Raw genomic sequence first — 26,041 nt, 5'->3', positions numbered from 1 at the left:
TTGAAAACAGTATAAATTTTAGAGTCAGGGATCCCTGGGTGGCGCAGCGGTTTGGCGCCTGCCTTTGGCCCAGGGCGCGATCCTGGAGACCCGGGATCGAATCCCACATCGGGCTCCCGGTGCATGGAGCCTGCTTCTCCCTCTGCCTTTGTTTCTGGCTCTCTCTGTCTCTCAGTCTTTCATGAATAAATAAATAAATAAAATCTTTAAAAAAAAATTTTAGAGTCAGATGTTTTGGGTTCATATTTTGGCATTGCTCTGTTATCTTGAATGACATACTCTTTGTACTTTGGCTTCCTTGCTACTCAAATAAGGATTATCATTTACCACCCTGAAGGTGTGTTGAGACTAAAAGATGACAACAATTAATGGTGCAGCATGGTGCCTCATAGGTAAGCAAACATTCCACCAAGGTTAGCCCCTTTCTGCTGGTCCCAGGGTGGGTTCCATCAGGAGCCATGACAGCTACAGCCACTGTGGGTAGTCCACAGATTCTTCACTGGCCCCAGTGTCCACACAGGCACATCCTCACAGGTTTTAGTTTGGGCTGGACATGAAGATGGATACTCATGACCAGTTCTGATGAAGACTCAGGCTTGTCCCAGAGTTCAATGAACTTCATCTGCAGAATGTCTTCAGTAATAGTTCCCTACAAACCCCATGGGTGACCTGGCTGTTTTCCTGTCCGGACCCTTTCTGTCTTGCTGTTGGGCTTACTTGCTGATTTCTGAACTCTCTAATGTATCTTCCTTCTTCACCAGGATATCCCTTGAAGTGTCAGAAAAATTTTGTTCTTTACATCCCCTTCCACAGATAAAACAGATAGAGTAGCAGTCAGTTTCCAAGAGGCTTTCCCCCAAGAAGACTCATGTGAGTGTTCAAGTTCAAGCTGGTAGACACTAAGAGGATACCGGTCCCAAGGTTTTCACACTGTGTACCAAGTACCCCAGGGAGCTCTGGGAGTGTCAGGGGGCTGAGGCACTCTTTCCTTGTATTCCATTTCTGTATCTTCATTCCCATGATGCCTTCTGTCTCTCTGCAGTTCCAACTTTGGGTATCTTTGCATGACCGTGACCATGACCATGCAGCCATCTCTAGCCCTAAGGACTTTCTGGTCTCCGTATTTAAATACATCCTTCATATCGCTCTTCTTATAAGTGACATCCTCACTGAATTACTGGCTTCTCATAACCTCATACTTTACTCATCAGCCGGCTACTCCCTGTCTCCCCACTCCATTCCTGTTTGCTCTAGAATATGCCCTTACTACCCCAACTGGAAGTCACCATCATACTTAACTCAAAGGCTGTGATCCAGGACCTAAGTTCCCCTATCTCACTTTCAAAGGCTCACTATTTTCCTTCTGTAGCGGTTCTTAACCTTATAACATCCGAGATATTCAAATACAGTTCTGAAATTCTAGGTTGAATACTTGAAAGAACACATAGTTCTTGTTGGAAACAAGCTGATCCCATATCTGCACAAATTCCTAATAGGAACAGCATTGATTTACTTCCTGGTATCCCATTTCTCCTTAAAATAATTCCTAAGACTGTGATTTGAGTTTCTCAGGTAGAATCCATACTGCACAGAAGGTTTTTGTTGTTGTTGTTTAGACAAGAATAAATATTACGCATGGCAAATTAAAACCATACGGAGTAAAATGTTAAACCTAGAATATGCTATAACTTTGAAAGGCATTATGTGAATGCTTAACCTAGGGATTTTTCCCACAGTTTTTAAAAAATAATGAAGCAGTTAATTAATTTATACTACTAAGAGTTGTCATTTTTAACATATATGTTTTTAAACAATTCATCAGGAACTCAGTACCTTGGTGTGCTGCCCCCAGAGGCAGTGGTTTGCTGGCTTTCAGCTCATACAAAACACAGAAGACTTTGAACTGGTCCTTGAGAGGGCATTAATCCTTGACCACATAGGTGCACAGTGCCATTTGCCTTCTGATCGAAGCACGAGCAGTTCAAAGTAGTAAAAACCGTGGAATTAACGCACAGTGACCCATTGGCCAAGTTCATGGCTTCTGTGAATCTCAGGTTCCAAATATACTTAGGCATGAATAAATTACAAAACAATAAAAGAATAATAAAGACTTTGTGGAATCATTTTTTAAAGAACAGTTATCTCTGCAGATACCAGATGATCTCATGTATATGTGGAATCTAAAAAAAGTCAGACTCTTAGTAACATAGAGTAGAATGGTGATTGCCAGGGGCTGGAGAGGGTGAGGAACAGGGAGACAAACCTGGTCGGAGGTCTACACTTTTTTTATAGGAGGAATGTATTTTGAATACCTAATGTGCAACATGGTGACATAGTTACTAAGTCTGTATTGTGTACTTGAAATTTGCTAAGAGAGTAGATCTTGAGTGTTCATGTCACACACACACATGACTGTGAGGTGATGGGTAAGTTAATTAGCTTAATTGTGGTAATTGTTTCACAGTGTATATGTATATAAAAACATCACATGTATACCTTAAATACAATTTTTTTGTCAATCATACCTTAATAAAGCTGGAAAAAAAATCCACAGTCACTTCTGGGCTTGAAGAGAGAATCAAATAAGCTGGTGATGCACTGCCAAAGGCCACAGGTCCTCTCATGCACCCCATCCCAAGACCAGGGGAGTTGGCACCTGGAAACGAGGTCATCCTGAGTGTGTCTTATGGGTGAGGGAGGTGGGAATAGATGCCCAAAAGAGTCTGAACTCACAGTCTGTTGAAAAGCCAAAAGTCTTCATTCACTCCTCTTTATTTTCTGAGACATCAAGGAAAGAATAGTGCTGTTTGCTTTTCAGCAAGAATCTAAGCTTTGAGAAATACTTTTGTTCTTCATGAAGATAACTCACCGTGGGACCTCCATGTGATGTGATGACATAGTGATGATATAGTGCAACGTGTGATTCTTAATAAGGTACCTAAATCTGAAACAACATTTAAAGGCTTGATGCACAAATGTAGACCTGCAAAGAAGAGAAAACTCACATGTAATGCACCAGGCACTTCACATTTTATATCAGTCAGTGATCTCAGCCACAACAACAGAATGCAACTCTGGCTGGAAATAAATTTCTAGACATTATCAACAGCTTATAGATTCTCCAGGAGGGAAAAAAAAAAAACAAAAAAAAAACAAAAACAGTTTGAAGCCTCTTAGCTAAGAACAACACCCAAAATTACTCCACACACTGGTCTGGTAGAGAAGTTGTTCTCGCCCTGAGGACACCAGGCTGTTGCTTTGTCACTGCCAGGTGCAGCCACTATTGTGTCTGGGAATAGAAGTACAGTAGTCTCCCAACACTTCTCTGTGAAGGATACATTCTAAGACCCCCAGTGGATGCCTGAAACTGTGGATAATTCTGAGCCCTATGTATGCTATGTTTTTTCATATATACCTATGGTAACATTTATAAATTAAGTGCTCTAAGAGATTAACAACAATAATTATGAATAAAATAGAATAATTATAACTATACTGTAATGAAAGTTATATGAATACTGTCTCTATCTCAAAATATCTTATTGTATTATTCTCATCCCTCTTGTAATGATGTGAGATGACAAAATGCCTACGTGATGAAGTGAAGTGAATGACACAGGCATTTTAACCTAGTGTTAGTCTATTAGTGACCTACTGACAATAGGTAGAAAGAGGATCATCTGCTTCTGGACTGTGGTTGGCCATGGGTGACTGAAACCATGGGTGGGGGGTGAGGGGATTACTATAACCAAAGCATGTGGTGGATGGCATGTCAAATGTGCACCTGCCTCCCTGGCTCACTAGCCTCAGATTCATGGCTGTGCAGATCCATGATGTATGGGCCTGATACACATAAAATGCTTAGAACAGAGCTCAGTTTCTCTGCCTAGAAAATGAGGTAACAAAAGTACCTACTTTTTTGGGTTGTTTTGAGCATTAAACAAGATGATAGATGTACAATTCTCAGAATAGTGCTTAACACAAAGTAAGAGCTCTATTAAGGTTAGGGGTTTTTTTTTTAATTAAAAAAAAAGAACTGTTTTTATTCTGGAGGAAATGCCTTGACAAGACTACTTGGTTTAGAGGCTGAGACCCCGGGGGTAATAGACAAGAGGGCAGGGAATGGCTCTCTTGCCAACCACCAGGGTTGTCCCATCCCAAGCTGGATGTTGACAAACAATATTAATGGACACCCCCTACCTCCCCACTGCCCTAAGTCTAATTTATAATTTTCATTTCTCAAGCTGACCGGGAATTCATCAGCCTCCCCTGGTGTTGCCACCCCAACCTCTGCTCTCGGTGATAGGAAAGGTGTGCAGCTCTCCTTGGTAGTTGAAATCAGAAGGGAAAAGGTGCTGGAAGTAGACATTGTCTCCTGTGTAATAAACAAACAGAAAGAACACTCAAAAAGGATAAGACTGAGAAGAAATGGGGTAGCCAACCCAAGCCTTCACTTGGAACTGAATAAATCCTGCTTTGTGAATGACCCAATAATCAGTCCAGTTTTCTCAGAGTTGCCTTCCAGGAATTTCCCTGAATGGATATAATAAGATCCACGTTGGCTGTCGGAGGGAGAAAAACCCTTTTGGGAGCCACTAAGTCTCAGATTAATCTTTGTTGCTCAGAATCTTCTGACTTTGTCTGGCTCATGGCCATGGAAGTTGGTAGGTTCTCTGGGCGCAGCTTGGTTGGACCAGTGAGGTGGGAAGAAGAAAGCTCTGTTCTGTGGTGTCAGGTGTCCTTTCTGCTGTCAGCTTTCTCGAAGATGGGATGAATCATTGAGTCTGTGCTGTCAGATAGGTGATTGTAAAGATGCGTTACTTTTTCAGTGTCACCCATGACCATTACCGTGTCAAATACTTTCACAACAATAGTAACAAAGTAGACATTTCTGCAGTAACTTAATACAGAATCATGATAGAGTTATGGAACATTTTGGCCACAGAGCAGTGATTTCACTCATTCACTTGACAAGTGAAGAGACAGTTCTTCTTTTATGAGTCATGGAGGGTGGATATTGAGTTGTAGGCAATAACCTAGGAGTCAAAGTTGTTCTCCCTGTATGTGTCTCCCTTTCTTCTCACAAAGCATAAGAATGGCAGAGATTGCTGACTGTTGCCTAGCATCCATTATTTCCTCTTCTTAAATAGTAGTCCCGCACTCCCATTAGTAACTGGGAACATGGTTTCCCGACCATAGAATACATTCCCAGCTCAGTGTCTGGGTCTGACTACTGAGATGTAAACAGACATGATTAATGCAATTGCTTGGTTGTCTTAGAGACAAAGCCACCTGTCCCAGATTTTCTACTACCCTCCCCTTCCCTTTGCTGAAAAAACACTGAAACTCTAGTAGCAGCCTTAGACCTACAGATGGAAGCCACTGGCAGAGGACAGCAAATCCCTTCCCCCATTCCCATCCATGTTCACCCTGAATCTCATTCCAGGATGCAAGATTCAATCTGCTTTATGATCAGCCCTGTGCATGTCATAGAAACTCAGAAAGTATTTGCTCCCATCTTCATGATACCCTGCTTAATTTTTGACTCTGTTTGATTCTTTCCTTCTTCCAGACTTGGCTTTGCTGGCTGCTTCAGTCTCACTATTAAATAATTGATTTATTGTTTTTTCATTCAGCCACCGCTATTAGTCTATTGTTTTCTTGGTACCAGATGCTAGTAACAGAATATTGATAGAAACAGGCAAGGGCTATCTTCATGGAGCTTATGGCCTACTCCTTGTTGATTGAAGGGCAGTGTGGGGGGGAAGCTCTTTGCTGCAGCTTGGGCCTAGAAGTCATTACCCTGCCCTACTTTGCAGTTGCCCACTGTGTTGACTGGGAAACCAGTTACTCAAGAGAGCCGAGCATGATATGGTTAGGATTGTCAAGAACCCAGATGTGCTCAGTGAGCAAAAAGCCCATTGCTGAATGGCAAGAAGTAGAGGGTGAAAGCTTCCCCAAAGAGGCGGGGTACTGATTAGTTTTCCTTTAAAATGGTTTTATTAGGGGTGCCTGGGTGGCTCAGTCAGTTAAGTGTCCAACTCTTGATTTCTGCTCTGGTCATGATCTTGGCATCCTGGGATTGAGCCCCATGTTGGGCTCCATACTCAGCAGGGAATCTGCTTGAGGATTCTCTCCCTCTCCCTCTGCCTCTACCCCCACTCATGCATGTGTGCTCTCTCTAAGATAAATACATAAATCTTAAAAAAAAAGTTTTACTAGCTAAGTTGTCTTTTCTTCAATATAAAGCAATACAGATAATAAAAAATAAAAAATAAAATAATTGATAATCTTACCATGCAGGAGTCACTACTCTTAACATCTGTGTATATATTACACAATTTTCAAGTACATCACATTTATCATATAAATCATACATGCACAACTAAGAATGTTTTTTTTTCCCCACATTTTAAAATTTCTGGAATCCCGATAGGTCTTTGAATCAATGTGTTTAGAAAGTAGCATGCATGGTTTAATTGGCAGTATCTTTCTTCTTAGTGATCAGTAATTTAACAGCCCATTTTACAACTGATGACATCTGAGATCTAATGAAATAGATACATGTTCAGAGAAATGCTATCACCCTACAATGATCTGAATTTTTCAATTAATATGTTGCAAACATCACCTTAAGTCAATAGAACTTTACATTGTCATTTTTAATTGGCAAAGGATATTCCACCATGTAATTGTACCATAATTTGCTTATCCATCCCCTGTTTCGCTACATTTATTTTATTTCCATTAAAAAGTAACCATAGTAGGGGCACCTGGGTGGCTCAGTCAGTTAAGCTTCCAACTCTTGATTTTGGCTCAGGTCATGGAAGAGTTGTGAGATTGAGTCCCACGTGGGATTCTGTGCTTAGCACAGAGTATGCTTGAGACTCTCCATCTCCCTCTGCCCCCTCCCCACATCATACACGCAGTCTCTCCCACCCCCTCAGTAAATAAATAAATCTTTAAAAAAATGTATCCATAACAGGAGAGGCTACATGCAGTGGAAGGCTGTGGGTGTTTGAAGAGAGGGGCTATGTAGGAACTCTCCTTACTTTCACTTCAATTTTGCTGTGAACTTAAAACTGTTCTAAACAATGAAGTCTACTCAAGAGAAATTAAAAACAAAACAAAACATTATGAGCAATGCAAGTCAAAGCAAGTCACATGGCCAAGCTCAGATTCAAAGGATAGAGGAATAAGGTCCACCTCTTGGTCAGGGAAGCTGCAAATTCATGTTACAAAGGAATGTATATACAGAAATGGGAGGAATTTGTGGCTATTGTTTTTGACATTGAGCACACTTGAGGTGATTTTAAACAGGGCAGAGACATGTTCAGATTTAAAATATAGAAAGATTATCCTGATGACTTTGTAGAAAATAATTTGGAAAGTGGCTTCAGTAGGGGTAGAAAGACTGTCAAGAAGCTATGGCCATACTCCTCCTGGGCCATCGAGGTCTGAAGGATGAGTGAATAAGGATTCAAGAGGGTGCGGTCAGGGTGGTAGAAAGTAAGGCACTTATAAGATTCAGATGATTGAAATGTCAGAAATGATAGTGATGAAGATCAAGACAGCCTCAGGAAAGGAGCCGTTGTTACTGGCAACACAGAAGATGATGTGTCCTTTCTGGAGCACTCCTTTGGGGGTGGTTGAAGAATTTATGAATTAAAGGGCCTCAAAATCTGCACGGGGGTGGAGGGATTCCCTCAGCTGCACATCCCTCTCAGTGGCTGACGCTCTTCAGGATGCTGGTGGAGGACAGGCTGAGCAGATGGAACCTGCCAGAGACAGAACCTGAAGAAAGCTGTGTCTCACATTTTAATTTTTTTTATTATTATTTTTAAAGATATTATTTATTTATTCATGAGAGATACGGAGAGAGAGAGAGAGAGAGGCAGAGACAGAGACAGAGGCAGAGGGAGAAGCAGGCTCCATGCAGGGAGCCTGACGTGGGACTCGATTTCGGGACTACAGGATCATGCCCTGGGCCAAGGCAGGCGCTGAACCGCTGAGCCACCCAGGGATCCCTAGAGAGCCTTTTTTTTTTTTTTTTTTTTTTTTTTGAGAGCCATTTTTAAATAAGAAATTCCCTTTTCTATCCTTGAACAGTGAGAAGAAAGGGAACCAAGGGTCAATGGCAACGTGTGGGGGAGACTTGTGACCCTGCCTGTTTGCAAGCCTCTGTCACATGATGTTCTTTCTCCGTCTTCCTCAGCCCCAGTCTTGTAGCTTCCTTGGTGCTTGCTCTTGCCACCACCCCTCAGCACGTGCTGTCTGCGCCTGGTGCATTCTGTCTGGCAATAAAATTCAGCCATTGAATAAGGCTCTGGGCCAGAGGCTGGGCTTGAATCCTGCTGCATCTCTTATGAGTTGTGTGACTTCAGCCAATGTTCCCCAGGCCTTGGCTCCCTTAAGCATAGAATGAAGGGTGCCTGGCTGGCCACCTGGATTTAATAAATAGCTGTTTTATTATTATTGTTGTTATTTTATTTTTTTTAGAGCTTGCCCTGCCTTGTGGAGTCCCCTTTAGGGAGAGAGTGAGAGGGAGAACAGAAGTGCCCCAGAGAGCAGCACAGAGCCTTCAATCGCAGGCTCCATGCTGTGAAGATTTCACCCATTGTCTGTAAACTTTTTGAGCTTTAGTTTTCTGGTCTGTAAAATAATAATGACTACTTTGATGGGTTGCAGTAAGGCAGAAATTAGTAAAAATTAGATTTATCTTAAAGTGACAGAAACCCTGTAATAACAGTGAGTTAAATCTGATAGTGTTTATGTCTCCCTCATGTAAAAGCCCAGAGGAGAGGGTCTGTGGCTGATGGGGGGCTTCTGCTCAGAGGGTCCTCAAAGACCTGACCTCCTCCCTCATCACTATGATGCATCTTCTTGGTTTCATGGTCTACGATGGCTCCGTGCAGGAAGAAAAATGGATGACAAAGAGTAAATTTGCACCATTTCTTCAATAAGTTTTCAGAAAACTGCCATGGGGCACTTCTGATAACACCCCATTGGCCAGAACTCGCTCATGTGGCTTCACCCAGTGGGAGAGTAGGCCAGAAAGTGAAGGTTTTACTCTGTTCAGCCATAAAAATGCTATTTCTTTAAAGGAAGGCAAGAGTGGGTATTGGAGGGAAGCTGGTTGGCTCTGGCCTATGTACACAATTTACTCCTTAGCACATAGTAAGCCTGCAAGAGATGTCTGTTATCACCATTCTTATTGTCCATCTATGTACACTTTGCTCATTTGAGGACTCAGGAGAAAGGCTCTCAGCTCTATCATTCCTGGCACTGCCCTGTTCTGATCTCTGGAAGTCAGGAGCAATCTTGTGCTTGTGAGGACAGATGTATTTTTTTAAGGTGCCCTCCAAAAGCTTTACCCATGTGTTTGAATTTATTGGAAGGAGATCAATAAAATTGTGTTATTTCTATAAATTGGGGCATATTGAAGTAGAGAAGCGCTCAGTCTTCATGGATTAAAATAGCGTTTAATCTTCAAATTGAATAGAAATGTCAATTTACTTTAAAAAGTAGTAGCTGATAGAAATATATTTTATCTGAATAAATTATGTACGAAAGAAAAAAAAAGTTGGTAGAATTTGATGGAAATCTTCATCAATGACAAAGTGTTTGAAAATGTCGATATTGACATGGGGTTTTCCTCTTGAGTTAATTTAACCCAAGTAAGACATTAAATTCATGCAATGTTATCAAATTGGCATGCATATGTATGTTTTCAATCAGAAACTTGAATAGGATACTTCAAAGCCAGGAAGTGTTGTCTATGTCTGTTCTACTTGGCAGTGTAGAGGGTGAATTAAGTCACTGAGGACACAGAATTTAGGGAGGCATCACTCTCTGACCTGTGCAATTCCCTAGGAGTCACATTTGCCCCACCCAGTCCTGTCCCTGCCATTCAATGTGTAGCTTATCAATGGACAGTGTTAAAAAAAAAAAAAAGGTTGTTTCTTATTGTTGTTGGCTTAAGAGGCATTGATTCTGCATTGAAAATTTCAAAATGTGTAAAGGTTTTTGGAATATACTGATTAGTATTTAAAGGAACCAAAAGAAGATTCACTGGAAATAGTCTGAATAAATGAGAAAATTCAGTTAATATCACTGAAATGCTACTAACATAACTAAAAAAAAAGACATGATTCAGTTTATAATAAACCTCTTAGATACTGTCAGATAAGAAAACTAACTGCTTCTTACTCTTTAAAGTGGTATAATAATTAACAGTGTTCAATCACTTCTGTTCTTTTCATGAATTCATGACTATAAAAAATTAAGAGGGCACTTCAATAAAATAATATACCTTCTCTTTAAATTTTTCTTACAGAAGTATTTTGTTTTGTCATTAAAACTTTTCCATTAATAAATCAAACAATAATTTGATTTATTAAATTATTAATAATTTAATAAAGAGAACCGATAGACTATCAAGCTCAGACTAAAGAGTTCAGGATGGCAGCCACTGGTATTTCTAATATATACAACAGATAAAATTCTCAGAAAGTACATGCAAGAAGCTCTACTACATCTGTGGATGGCCACAGAACATGACCACTTGTCAATTTTACTGGTGACGACAATGGGACTACAGATGTTCCCAAACTCTGCCACCCAACTTGAGCTCTCATTTTCGGCTTGATATTTTGCTTTTCCAGTTTTGCTAAGGACACAAACGTGATTTAAATCTTTGATGTGTTAATTATAGTCAAAGACACATCCTACAACAAAGTAGCCTGGAATTTTATATCCAACACAATCTAGTCTATATCCAATAGTTTTGGGGAGCTTTTTCACCAGCAAATTTGCAGTGCTGACCCTCTTCGGATGATACTGCTTGACTAAGGAAAGGAAAGCAAGATTTGCATTGTTTTGCCAATGCCAGTTGTATCTATAGCAACCAAGGCAATCTTTCCAGTTAAAGTTGCCAAATCATCTCCATAAATTTATTTTATGGCCCCAATTGAATGGTCATTACAATAGCTTTCTGGTCTCATAAAATCTGCAGTCAGGGGATGGATATATTACTGTTTTTGTTCAGTGCTTTGTAATAATCCAGCAAGTCAGTAGAGAATTTATAGTCCCCCTGGGGCATGCAGATACTCCAACTGGGCTGCCATGTGATAGCCTCCTATCTTCACAGATTTTCAAGTGTAAGCCAATTTGTTCTATGATTAGTCCTTTAGGAATAAGAACCTTTTCTAAATCCTTGGTGTAATGATTAGATATACAAAATAAATCTAGGTCATAACCTGGTTAAGCATCACCAATTGTGATGCAGGGCTGTGGGTTGCCATAATGGAATTAGATGAAGAGGACCACACGAGATTGTTTTTTTTTTTTTTTTTTAAGATTTTATTTATTTATTCATGAGAGAGAGAGAGAGAGGCAGAGGGAGAAGCAGGCTCCATGCAGGGAGCCTGATGTGGGACTCGATCCCCGGACTCCAGGATCACACCCTGAGCCGAAGGCAGGCGCTAAACTGCTGAGCCACCCAGGGATCCCACAAGATTGTTTTTAACTAGGCATTTAAAATTCTCATATTGTTAAGACAGGTTGGATGACCAGGTCACCTCATAGCAGTCCCTTTTAGTAGGAAGGGCACTGGACTTATATACAGGCTGGCCAATTTGCCTTGGTTTGCCCAAGACTGTCCCAATGTTAGCACTGAGAGTCCCTCATCTGGGGAACCGTCTCGGCCCCAGGCAAATGGGACAATTGGGCATCCTAACTTGGGAGTCAGAGTCCCACCTCTGTTATTAACTAGTTGTATGACTTTGAGCACACTGCTTCATTTCCTCATGGAATCTTTCCTCATGGGTATAATAGGGGGAGTGACACCTCTTTTCAGGCCTGTTGTGAAGATCTTGGGTGAAAACAGTGCCTTATCCTTGGATTCTGGTATCAAGGCCCTGCTGGCTCCCAGGGACTCAGGGTGATAGTCTGCTGCTCAGTGAGATGGAGTCCTCTGTACCAACACAGTCCTAGCTGACTTGAATTTATAAGATGTTTGTGATTCAGTATTTGTAACCTAAGGACTCTTTTTCCAACTATTTACTAAAAGAAAATTCTGAGCCTTGGTAGTTTGAGATATTACCCTACGTGAGGCTTGACATCTGATTATGCTGATAAATATGTCTTGTGTTTGGTTATGGGGCTGTAGCATATCTTTGAGTTTTTAATGTATTCAGTGTCACATCAGGGGGATTTATAAGAAACACTACTGATGTTTAAATGCATTTGTAGAAAACCATTTTGAGTTTTTGAGTTATAACATGGACATCACCTGGTTTTCAAGAAAGTCAGGAGATGTAAGGCTGGGTTTTAGGGATCCCTAGGTGGCGCAGCGGTTTGGCGCCTGCCTTTGGCCCAGGGCGCGATCCTGGAGACCCGGGATCGAATCCCACGTCGGGTTCCCGGTGCATGGAGCCTGCTTCTCCCTCTGCCTGTGTCTCTGCCTCTCTCTCTCTCTCTGTGACTATCATAAATAAATAAAAATTAAAAAAAAAAAAAGGCTGGGTTTTAAATTGGAGAAAGGGATCTGGGCTTTCCACTTTCATAATGCCATTTTCTGAGACATTAAAGGCATTGTCCTGGGAGCTTATTACTGGATCTACTACAAATATTGGGGTTGATTTGAAGGGCAGGTAGTCAGGTTTTCTGTGTACTTTGTTTCTTAAATTTCTTTTCTTTGCTGAAGACTTTATTTTTCAGCCAAGGCCAGTGGATGAAAACCCAGAAAAAGGGATGCCTAGTGGCTCAGCAGTTGAGCGTCTGTCTTCGGCCCGGGGCGTGATCTGGGGATCTGGGATATAGTCCCATATGAGGCTCCTTGCATGGAGACTGCTTCTCCCTCAGCCTATGTCTCTGCCTCCCTATCTTGCTGTGTCTCTCATGAATAAATAAATAAAAATCTTAAAAAAAAAAAAAGAAAGAAAGAAAAAAAGAAAACCCAGAAGAGGATGAGTATTGGCTGAGTGTGTGACATAGTGGATACACTGTGGATACACACAACTTGGATATAAGAATATTCTGGAAAATTAAAAATGCCAAACAAAGACAAGCTCTTACCTAACTATTTCTTCAAATCCAAAAAGCTCATTCATTTCATCTCAGTCCCAAAGTAGAAAGTCCCACTTTTCTGAGCCTCAGTTTTTCCTTGTATAAAATGGGAGTAACTTAACCTACCTCATGGAGGGGAGTAGGAGAAAATGTTGAGGAAAGCATAGAACAAAGGTGGATTATTGATGTGGTGGTGGTGATGATGATGATGATGATGATGGTGATATGATTTTTCAATTATCATCTTGAAATTCAAGGCAAAAATAGAATTTTTATAAATCTGACTCTATTTAAAACACCCATATAAAAATTGAATATGTAAAGGAAAGCTGTGGCAAATATTCAAGGTAAGTATAACAATACCCTGCAAATAACAGCCAGCATGTAAACTGAAATACAAGGATGGCCAGCAGGAGGAGATAGACAATCACGTTGGTATAACAGCCCATTTTATGGGCTCAGAGTGGACATGACAGGTGCACTATGTATGGGCTGTAGGGTATCCACATGCTTGTTCTGGCTCTTGTTCCTTATGCTCTGGAAATTCAAGGGATTAAGCATTTAAACAATAACTCTGACTTGAGGAGGCTGATGTTTAAATGGAATGGTTATCTCAGGCCCCACATTTCAAGGCTTTTCCTTATTAATTCCAGCCCTGGGGCCCTCCTCACTGTCTGCTTTCTTCAGTCCCCTTCCAGAACTCCTTTGTGCTTTCATAGTGCCCAGTACTTCTCCTTTATTACACTCCTTGACTCTTCTCTCAATCCCATATCCAGCCTACAGAACATCCCATTAACTTGACCTCCAAAATATATCTGGAACCTGACCACATCTCACCATCTTTCTCAAGCCCCTAATTACCTCAGGTTCTTGCAAACTCCTCTTTGACTGGTTTCCTGATTCTGCCTCTGATGCAGACAGACTGGTGCTTTTTTTTTTTTTTTTACAATAATTCATATATTTATTCTTAAGCAAATTATCAATAAAAAATTTAATACTAAAATGCCTTTACATTGAGTTTGCTGTTCATAAAACCTTTGTGGGGTTTTTTTTGTTGTTGTTGTTTGTTTGTTTTTAGTGTTTACATTGAAAAAAAAATCCAACCATCCTCTTAGTTTACACATTTACAATACTCCTGCTTCGCCAGGTCTAACCTCTGGTTAGAGAGAGGGCCGCACCACCCACACGCACAGATGGAAGGGGGGTGCTTTTGAAACACAACACAGATAGAGTCCCTCCTGAGGCTAAAGCTCTCTAAAGGCTCCTTGGCGCAGGAGAGCAAAAGCCAAAATGGACTGTAAGCCCCTCGGGGTTCTCTGCCTCCCTCATTCCAGGTCTGTGTGCCTCAGTTTTTCCTTTCTCTCCTCGGTTCATTTGCTCCCACAACACTGACCTCCTCCCTGATTGCCATTCCCCATTTGGTGCCTTGCGTGGGTTACCCCCTCTGCCTAGAACACTTGCTTAATATCTGCACAGTAAGTTCTCTTCCCTCCTCATGTCTTGGCTTAAATGTCTCTCTTTCTGGCAGTCTTCCTTGACCAGCCTCTATACGCTGTATTCCTCCTTGCATCTGCCCCTTCTCTGCACATTTCGTTAAATTTCATGGTGCTTCCTGTGTGCTGGAGACTATCTTAAGCACTTCCAAAATATCCTGCTTACGTCTCACAACATTCCTCTGATGTGGGCCTTATTATTATTTGCATTTTATAGATGAGGGAAGTGAGGTACAGAAAACTTATGTGGCTTGACCAAAGTTCTAGAGCTCATGTAGGGGGGAGCCAGGCTGTACACTGCCTGGGCTGCCTCCCCTTGCACACCGCACCATGTGACAGAGTGTTTATGTATATGCTTATTTACTTTCTGTCTGCCTTCACTAGAATGTAAGCTGTAAGAAGTGCAGGGACTTTTGCCAGTTTTATTCATTGCTGTATTCCTAGGAAAGGGCTAGCATATTGTAAGTAAGTATTTGTTGAGTGAATTAATAAACTTATTATAAGTAAAATACATAATGAAGAGCGCACAAGGTCCATAAAGGCAGGGCGCTCAAGAGGTGTTCTCAGATGAAATGGTGAATAGGTTCCAGCTTCCTTATCAGTAAACGAGGTAGGTGGCCTTTCAGGTCCTTCCCGCTGGCTAGCTGGCATTGTCTTTCATTATGTTTTCTTTCATTTAAGGTTCAGGAAGAGAATCACTGATGATTTAACACAGAGAAGTCACACAATCTCAAAAATATGCTTCCATCAAAGGGCTGTGAATGTTAGACAAGAGGAAGCAAATAAAGACCTTAGCACCCCGTAAGTTTTCATTACACAGAAACTGCATTAGGAGGACAGTTATTATCTCAGACCTTGAAGAGTAGGTGGGTCAAGGAGAGTCTTCAGTGCAGTCACTGGGCTTCGCCTTCAGTCACTCTGGCCCAGAGGCAGAGATTCTGCATAAGAAAGAAGCAGAGGCCAGCGGGGGTGTTGGGAGGGGGGAGGTGGGGTTAGTCTGGAAGGGTTTTCCAGGGACACACAGGGTGGGTCCCAGAGAGGAGGAGGACGGACATTGTTTCCTCATAGACCAGAGCAAAGTGCAGAACAGAGGGGAGTGGCAGCAAGTGAGGAGTTTGAAAAGATCAGGAAAAGGATAGCTACTCCAGCAACTGAAAAATTTTGTATTCTCGGATTTAGGGCCTAGTTCTGCATGCGGGACCATTGGATTGTTGCTTTCCACTCTAAAAGCACAGATGGAGCCTAACTCAGGTCAAAGCTGGGATGCAGAGGTGAATTAGGTGAAGTCTTTACCTTAAAGAATTCACAGTCTAGAGGAGACAAATGCAATGACTCACTCATATTCATTCATTCATTCATTCATTCAGCAAGCTTCCTTAAGCCCCACTGTCTATGGCTCTATGGCTCACGGTACTAAGACCTGCCTAAGCTCTCAGTGCACACATCCCAGACATTGCTTATAATAGTGGTCTCTTTACATGTCTGCTCCTCCACTCTGGCTAGGCTTTTAGAAGGCCTCTGTCCTTTTCATTGCTCTAATTCCAATAACACAGTGCTATACAATAACATAGTTCAACTTATTGATTGAAACTGAAGTATAACCTATTAAATGCCAAAACAAAACCATAAAGGATGAAATAAAGCAGATCCTAAAATCAATACAAAGAGCCACAAATTAACCCAACTGTGTATCACCTTGATAGCTCAACCATCCAGACAATGGGAGTTAATTCAAGACATGAGGTTTGTTTTTTTTTTTTAACATAATACCTTGACTGTGTATTATTAGTGAATTATATTCTGAGGGCATTAAAAATAACCACAAATAAGTGGTTATTTAATCAGTTTAATCAATAGATTTGTATGGACATACTTCATGTTTTGCAAGTTAGATCAAATGAGTCCATGGAACACATGTATAAAATGGGAGATGTTGAGGAAAACACCATGGTTTTGGATTTGAATATGTGGGGGTCACTTTGAATCCATACATATCTGCAGATGCAAAAGTATTTAGCTACTTTGCTAGTTTTGCCATATTTAAATTTCTCTGAGGTCATAATTCAACGAGATCTGTAGAATGCTTACTATATTCCAGACACCATACTGAACACTTTACATGAAATATTTCATTTAATCCTCACCACTGTCACTGTGTGATATGTATAACTCTTACTAGAAACTTGAGAAGCTTGCTCACGGTAATGGCAAAGCCAAGTTTGGTCTGACCACAGAACTGTGCTTATAAACACAGAGATAAGTAAGACAATTAATATTTTAGCCCCATCTTAAAACACTGCATTCATTTGTGACACTAAACTTGATCTTACTGCTAAAATAAATAACCCTTACAGGGGAACAAAAGACCCTTAGGAACCATCTAATTTGTCAATAAAAGCATTTGTGCTCAATTGGAATACAGCATATTTTTAAAGGGTCTGAGAGGCAAAACTGTGGGGTTTTAGATCTGGCTTTGCCAATCTGGCATGTGGCTTTGTTTAAGTACATTAGACCCTCTCGCGTCTATGCTTCCTTTTTTTCTGAATTGAAGGAGCTGGAAGACACAAGGAGTCATAAACTCAAATGTATTCAGGGGTTGACACAAATGAATAAAGTGGCCCAATGACCCAATGGTGTCAGTGACCTCTCAGCTCCAGGTATGTACCCCTGAGGTCACCAGACCTTCTACTTATCAAAAGAAGCCAGGAACCTAGACTTTTATGTGACAACTTTCAAATCTTAAATTAAAAAAATAAAAAGCATGCGTGAGTAAAAAATAAGGAAACAAAACAAAACAAAAACCCTAAAAAACCAAAACCAACTATATCAGTATGTGGTCCTTAGGCCAACATCTTGTAATTTTGCATCAGATGAACTCTGAAGTCCTTTCAAGGATACTTTGTTGAAAATGAAATGATCCCTTCAGGCCTGGAACAGATGTTTTGTGCCTTAAGTTGTGATGCTTAAAGCTGATTATCTCATTCATCTTCTTAAACTCTTCAAGGTTATGTTGGGAAAGTGGATGAGTCTTGGTACCTCTTTGAACCGCCTTCTGCTTACCTTTGGAATGAAGAGGCTGAAGGTCTCTGAGAAAGGAAAAAAAAAATTAGTATCCATTGAGAACATGCTGTATGTCAGGGACTTTTCGTGAATCATACCGTTTATATTAGTTGGGATTCTCCAGAGAAACAGAATCAGTATGATGTGTTTGTGTATATATATATATATATATATATATATATATACACACACACACATATATTTATATATACACTCACATAGAGAGATTTTTTTAACTTTTTTTAAAGTATGCTGTAACACTCAACATGGGGCTCAAACTCGTGACCCTGAGATCAAGAGTTGCATGCTCTACCAACTGAGCCAACAGGGTGCTCTGAAAGACATATTTATTTTACGTAATTGGCTCATGCGATGGTGGAGGCTGACAAGTTTAAAGTCTGCACAATGAGTTAACAGGCTGGAGACCCAGGAGTGGTAATAGTGCGGTTCAAGATTGAAGCTTATCTGCTAACAGAATTCCTTCTTGTTCAGGAGGTCCATTTTTGTTTTTTATTCAGGCCTCTAACTAGTTGGGTGAAGCCCACCCACACAAAGGACGATCTCCTTTACTCAAAGTCCACTGATTTAAATGTTAATCTCATCTACAGAAAACACACTCAGAAACATCCAGAGTAATATTTGGCCAAATATCTGGGTACTGTGGCCCAACCATGTTGACATATAAAATTAACTATCGTACCACTTAATCCTCACAATGATCCTCCTAAGTAGACTACTGTTCCCATTTTACAGATGAGGAAATTGAAAATCTGAGAAATTAAATGATTTTTAGAAAAAACGATTAGGAGCAGAGCTAGCATTCAAACTCAAGTCTGTCTAACTCCAATACTCATTTCTTCACTCAGTTTTATCATGATTCTAGATATTAATGCTACTATTTGAAAGGATTTGCTTTGGTAAGGTCCAAGTTTGTGATCGATTCCAGGATCAAGGGAGCTGACTGCAAAACCCAGAGCTCCAATCTGGACATACAGGAAGACACCCACAAGCAGATACTGTCAGCCAAGTTGTCTACATAGATTACATCATGGATGCTTCTTCTGTGGATTCAGCAAGGCAGAAGCTAAATGAGCCAGGGAATCGTTTTCCTACACCTGGACCCTTGAAAAGCTGTTTACATTCTATCCAACAAATATTCACTGTGCATTTCCTGCATGCCAGGTATCTTGCCTGGAGGCTATGGATACAGAGATGCATGAGACACATCCTTGGCATCAGGTTGCTGTGTATCTAGTTAAGGAGTAAGGCAAACACAGTGCTGTAAATGGAGCCCCGCAGGGAACCAGAGAAGGGAGACCTGGTACCCTGTCTCTCTGACTCTTGGGTCCAGGCCTCTCTGGATTTTATTTCCTTGGAGCCTAGCACACTGCCTAACATTTAGTAGCTGTTCGATAAATGCCCGCTGAATGTCTGCATGGGTGAAGGAGTAAATGGAAATTTACTTATTCCCATGTTTGCACCCTTTGCTACGTGGTTATCTCCTTAAGGGCAGGGGAAGGGGCTAAAAACATGGACTCACGACTTGGGTGATCTGACTCTGAAGTCCAGCCACTTCTCTTACTGGCTTTGGAATATGATCTCTCCATGGTTCAGTGTCTTTGACTATGAAATAGTGCTAATCATAGCACATGCATGATACCACTGTGAGGATCACAGGAGTTAATGAACTGAAGATACTTAGTGGAGCACCTCGCGTGGAGCAAATGCTCCAAAATATTACCTGTTTCATTGACATGGTCACCATTAATTTCTGTCTTTGGGATATAGCCCAACTCTGTAAGTAATTGTGGGTGATCAATAGGAACTGAACTAACTTATCTTGGGCTATTGGAGAAGGGGAAGGGTGGGCAAACCCTTCCTTTCTTTTCCTTTTTGGTGGCTTCATCTCATCTCTCTGCTGGATTTCCCTTAAAACCTCACTAGCTCTTGAAACCTTGGAGACCAGGACAGACTAATCCCTAAATTATTCACACCTCAAGGTGAGTTGCCCATCCTCATGTGGATGAGGAATTAGGCCCTTCTTCGAAGCTTGAAGGGAAGAAGAGCAGGGCAGCCTTCCTCCCTGCTATTCAGGCACTCATTGCATCTCTAGCGGTTCGCTGGAAACACATTCCATTCAGACATCAGCCAAGTTAGCCCTCTTTGGAAGAGGCCAACTCTCTATAACTGATTCCTAGCCCTGCCAGTGGAGCCTTCAGGACTCTTCTAGATCTCTGGCTTCCCTCACTTTTCCACATACTATCTCTTCAGCAGTAGGAATATTTTCAACCCATAAGGAGAATGTGTCTGATGCTTTGGGTATCTCTGTGAGGAGGCAGATAAGTGGACATTGCCTTGAGGATTGAGTTAGCATGGAAATAACTTGTTCTTTGGCCTTGGGCAAGTCGCTTCACCTTTCTGGGCTTCAATTTTCTTGTGCTTTTAAGTGAGAGAGCTAGACAAGGTGATTTCTAAGATCATTCTTGCTCTAAGTTCTATGATCATCAAATCATCGTGTCAGTAAGTGGCCACCAGTAAATATGTGTGGAAAGGAATGCTGTTTTGGGAGATCAGTCTAGCAGTAGCTTATAGAACAGACTGGGGATCTAGCAGACCCTGCAAAGGAGGGAACCATGTAGATCCCCATTAGATTCAAGGAATGTGACCTCATTCCTTGCTATACTTTTGTTTGTTCCAGACCAGAGGAAGTTGGGAACATTTTTAGAGGGATCAACTCTCCTGGCTTCTCACTTAGTTACACCATGTTCAATTAGACCATGCAGTGCCACTCTGGATGTGACGTGGCATGGAATCATCATAATGGCCAGACTTCTAATTTGGAAGACATCGACTTATCTTTACATTTCACCTTTATCTTGGCTTGGCAGAAATTCATTAATAATGGGAAAAGATTACAAAAAAATGTTCACATTTCAATTAACCTTCAAGTATCCTTGTTTGAATTCAGTCAAAAGTTTTTCCAAAGAGATGCAATAAAATATATTTGAGCCAAGGGTGGTGGGGGGAAAGCAAAACAAATATATTTTGGAAGAAGGAATAATATTCTAAAATATTTTGCTTTAGAGTAGCAATATATTGAATTTTCTCTCTGAAAATTGTAGTCAGTTAAGAATATATTCTAAATAGATACGTAACAAAGAAAAATTAATGAATATAATCTTTGGATGACAGATTCCAGATTGGACTCATAAAAAATGTCAGAGCATTTAGGGTTTGGTCCTAGATTCTCAAGCGCAAGGCCTAACTTCCTTGATGTCTATGGTGTCTTTGTCAAAAACTCAATGATGGGAAATATTTATGGTTGTTTTGTCACATTATTTATCTGAAGTCAATGGGAAACACCTGAGAGTTCTCTTTTCCTTTCAGCTTCAAGTGCAAGTGATTCAGAAAACACTCAGGTTATTTATTTCTGGATGAGAAAATTAATGACAGCCCTCCATATCCCAAATTTTGTTCTTCAACTTCTGTTAGGTTGACACATCTTATTTTGTAGGTCTTGGGCTTTTTGGAACGTGAAGAAGAGAATTTGAGGTTACATGTAATATAAAGATTATAGCAAATGTTTATTGAAATACTTGCTATCCTAAAAAATTATTTGTATTAGGTTTATTTATAAAATTTTTTATAACTTTGTATGTAATTATAAAACAAAATTTGGGAAATATGTTTAAAAGAGGAAGAAAATAAAAACCACTGCTAATTCTGTCATCCAGAGATAATCACCATTATCTACTCCTTTAGACATAATTTTCTGGCTTAATTTTTTTCCCTTCAGTTTTTATTTTTTTCAGATTTTATAGATACACATAGAGTCAAAAAGTTTTGAAAGACATAAAAACCAGTCTCTTGACTTTACCAATTCCCCTTTCTTCCTCTCCAGAAGTAAAGTTGTTCACCTCTTTTGTTGTATCTTACAATGGATGGTATCTTAGAGTTGATGAATTGAGATATCAAGAAGTATTTAAAAGGTTAATACTCTTGACCCAGATGTTTATTGTAGTGTTATTTCTTTCAAAAACTTGGAAACACAGCCATAGGTCAATTAGATAAATAGAGCACTCCAGTTGGAAGATTAATTATGTGGCCATAAAAATAAGCTTTAGGAGACTTCCCAATGATTTGGAAAATTCTTTTTTTTTTTAAGATTTTATTTATTTATTTGATAGAGAAGGGGGGGAGAGAGAGAGAGAGAGAGAGAGAGAGAGAGCAAAAGCAGGAGGAGCAGCAGAGGGAGAGGGAGAAGCAGGCCTTCCACTGAGTGGGGAGCCCAACACAGAGCTCGACCCCAGGATTCCAGGATCATGACCTGAGTTGAAGGAAGATGCTTAACAGTCTGAGCCACCCAGCCTCCCCTGATTTAGAAAATTCTTATGTTGTCATGTTAAGAGATATAAAGTGGGCTAGAGACATCTGATAAAAGATGATGGATGAAACACAAGCATTTACTTTTTCTGACTTCCAAAATCACACTAAATGGGAATAAGTGAGACAATATAAAGAAAAGCATAAATCTTTCAGGGTAAAGATTTTGAGAGGAGAGTTAATGACAACTACATTTTGGAAGGTAGAAAACAGCTGCAATTGAGTGGACTTAGTAAATTGAAAAAGCTAAATTTAAGCTAGCACAGGGGGAAGTCAAAATAATCCAATTTTATCCTGCTTGTTATGGGTTAACTTATATTCCCCCACAAAATCATACATTGAAACCCTAACGTCCAGTACCTCATAATGAGACTGTATTTGGAAACAGGGCCTCTAAAGATGTGATTAAGTTAAAGTCATTAGGGTAGGCCTTAATCCAATATGATCGATGTCCTTATAAGAAGAGACTAGGACACACAGCTGCACAGAGGGATGACCATATGAAGACACAGGGAGAAGATGCCATCTATAAGCCAAGGCAAGAAGCTTCAGAAGGGACCAACCCTACTGACACTTTATTTTATTTTATTTTATTTTATTTTATTTTATTTTATTTTATTTTATTTATTATTTATGATGGTCACACAGAGAGAGAGAGAGAGAGAGGCAGAGACACAGGCAGAGGGAGAAGCAGGCTCCATGCATCCGGGTCTCCAGGATCGCACCCTGGGCCAAAGGCAGGCACCAAACCTCTGCGCCACCCAGGGATCCCCCTACTGACACTTTGATTTTGGCCTCTTGGCCTCCTAAATTGTGAGAAAAGACATTTTTGTCATTTAAGCCTCCCCTGGCTGTGGTATGTTGTTGTGGCAACCCAAGCAAAGTATACACATCACCAATCCCTCAGAAAGAATTCATAAAAATAGATACCTCTGGAAACTAAAGGAGAGGGGTGTGTCAGACCAGAGGATTCCTTAGTCTGTATAAGAAATATTTGAAATTCTCATATTCTCCTCTGCCCCTTGGGTGATGATTGGAGGTTTATTTTCTAGAGAGGATCTTAGAGGATGTGGCAATGGTCGCATGCAAAAGTGGTGGTAAATACAAAAACAAGGAAGTGTCAGGTGGAATTCTGAATGCAGAGACGTTGATCCCACTCTTCTTTTTCCACTTAATCTTTACAAAATTGAAGTGTGGCTTTGCCATTCAGAAGAGATTTGAGGAATCTCCTCTAGTAATTTTGACCAGCCCATGACATCAGAGGTTTCCTCAATGAAATAGGCCTGTCAGAACACCCTATAGTGAAGCCCACACTCAAAAAGCACTCCCGCTTCTGTACCCTGTGCCCAGAACTTCCAATGACCCAAGTCATTTTCTTCCCTGGGCACCCCAGATGCCCTTCCTCCTGAATTCCCAGTTCAGTTCCCTCAAAGGAAGTCTTCTTCACACACCCTGTCTTCAATCTTCAATTCCTGTTCCTTGGGTGCCCTGTATAAATCACTTTGTTGGCAGAAAACAGATGGCACACTTAGAGGGTAATTACAAAGAGTTGGAAGAGGGGTCATCTTCCAAAGGTCTGGGCAGGGTTAATGGAACCAACAGAGAATGGGAAGCATCCGGTGAATAGCAACAGAGGGGAGCTATTATTACTCCTAGGTATGTGTGTTAGAGGGACCTGGGGAAAGCTGTAATCACTGGAGAGAGACTGCCTGTTAAGGAGGCTAGCCATAGGTGAGGAAAGTAGCCACTGCTAAAATCTCAGACTGGAAGAGCGGAGTAGGAGTGACAGTCAGCTGATTTTGGCTGGTGTGGGTCCAAGACTGGAGTCTCACCTGACCCCTGCTGGCACCATGATTATGCTTTAGGAAACTTGTCTTAGTACCCTTTCTTTCTTCCTATTGCACCCCTATCTCCAACCAGTGTTTTACATTGGCTGAAGCCAACCAGGAGCCAGAGGGCATGGGAGCCCGGGGCATATACACCATAGAGATCAACCCTCAGTGTCTGTGAGGGGTTTACAACACCTCTAAGTCTCCTGATCTTTTGCAAATTCTCAGGACTGTGGCATCTGATTCACAACTCCCTTTGATATCTGAGATCTATTTTATTTGTGTATCTCAGTTGAGAGATCCAATTTACCCTTTTGTTACAATTGCCAAATCAATTATATCATCAAGTTCTGATCAGAAAAAAAAAACAAAAACAAAAGAAAGTATTCTAGGTATTTACAACAAAGGGAATTTAATGCAGGGAATTTATTACATCAGTAATGGAAAAGGCCAAGAAGCCAAACAGGGACTAGAGATGAGTAATATCAAGAAACCATCACTGCCCCCAGGCTAGAAAATCAAAGGGAGGAGACTGTGTCAACAGAACCTAGGGGCCAAGTGACGTGGCTGGAGATGGGACCATGATGAACCCGAAGGTCAGAAGCAGGGATGACAAGCTTGCTGACCTCGGCAGAAAGTGTGGGAGAGTTGCATTCACTTCTCCCTCTTCTTTGCCCTCCAGGCTCTCACAAACTCCTCCACTGATTGAGCTCAGCAAGAAGCCAGAGGACACAGGAGCCCTCAGGTTCAGCACCCTCATGGACACAGAGTAGAGCAGGGCAAGATAAACCTGAAGGTGTAGTACTTCGAGAGCAGGACAAAGAGCTTTAAGAGCCAATCTTTTTCCCATCAATCCTCCGAGAATCTCAGCAGTCTTCTTAGTGCAAAGGGAGTCAGTTCAGCTTTTAAATGTCCTAAGCAGAGAGTGTGTTTTCTGGCCACACTGCACCACTGAAGAACACTAGTCTGACCTTGTAGTAAAGACACAATAACTCTTCAAGGAGGTCTTACTCTTTGACTGTCACACTTGGACAATTGGGTGTATGCTTGGGCTCTCATGGTAGGAACGCTTTGTTGAAATTCAAATGCTTAGCAAGCCCCCAGAAGCATGACCAAACCAGCATGGTAGGGTTGGATAGGGGTTTCAGGCAGAGATACATACCAGCCAGAATCCGCATTTCTATCATGGAAACTTGGCTTGGAGCCTGACTTTCCACTTCCTCATATGAAATTCCCCACTGGAAGCTTAACCTCAGCCAAGATCATTCCAACCACCAAATACATTCTACTAGTGTTGAGTTGCAAAAGGAAGGTTTTCAAGTTTTTCCCTGTTCTCTCAGGAAGCTCTTTGGCCCCTAAGAACATTTCCATCTCTAATACAGTAACCAACTCTATATCAGAGAAGAACTGGGAGAGTCAATTTGTTAATCCAGATGTTCTGCTACCTATCTTCCTATTGCCAATGGGCAATAAATGCCCATTGAGTCAGCTGAAGACCTTGTTAGAATATAGATTATTGGGTTTCTGCTTTTAGAGGTCTGTGATGGGGACTGGAACCAGCACCCCAGTTCTCATCTTTTAAAGCTGTGCCCCAGTTTAAGAAAATCTAACATAGGGGCATCTGGGTGGCTCAGTCAGTTAAGCCTCTACCTTGGACTCAGGTCATAATGCCAGGGATCGAGCCTGCATCGGGCTCCCTGCTCAACAGAGAGCCTGCTTCTCCCTCTCCCTCTGCCTGCCTTTGTCCCTGCTTGTGCTATCTCACTCTCTCTCTGTCAAATAAATACATACAATCTTTAAAAAAAAAAAAAAAAAAAAAAAACTAACATAAAAATCTCAGCTTCTAGGACAGAAAATGACCCTACATGATTTATCAACTTCAAAATGTTTCAAAAGTTCTATTAAAAAGTTCACTGCTGGGATCCCTGGGTAGCTCAGCGGTTTAGTGCCTGACTTCAGCCCAATGGCGCGGTCCTGGGGTCCTGGGATCGAGTCCCATGTCGGGCTCCCTGCATGGAGCCTGCTTCTCCCTCTGTCTGTGTCTCTACCTCTCTCTATGTCTCTCATGAATAAATAAATAAAATCTTTTAAAAAAAAAGTTCACTGCTAATTTTCTTTAAATGGGAACTTCTATTTCATTAAAATATAATTCAAATTACAACAGCTTTATTTACATAAAACTTGAAAAAACTTTCATAACACTTTTAA

The 26,041-nt window shown here is 41.0% G+C and overlaps 1 pseudogene; it reads right to left on the bottom strand.

Annotated features, from left to right (window-relative positions):
- Nucleotides 1–4,259: 4,259 nt before the first annotated feature.
- LOC144289916 (hypoxanthine-guanine phosphoribosyltransferase pseudogene) overlaps nt 4,260–26,041 on the bottom strand; it is a 40,943-nt pseudogene continuing 19,161 nt past the window's right edge.

This window comes from Canis aureus, chromosome 2 (assembly GCF_053574225.1).
Source record: "Canis aureus isolate CA01 chromosome 2, VMU_Caureus_v.1.0, whole genome shotgun sequence".
Taxonomy (NCBI): domain Eukaryota; kingdom Metazoa; phylum Chordata; class Mammalia; order Carnivora; family Canidae; genus Canis; species Canis aureus.
The sequence above is the reverse complement of the archived record's forward strand: the minus strand, read 5'-3'. Positions and strand labels throughout refer to the sequence as shown.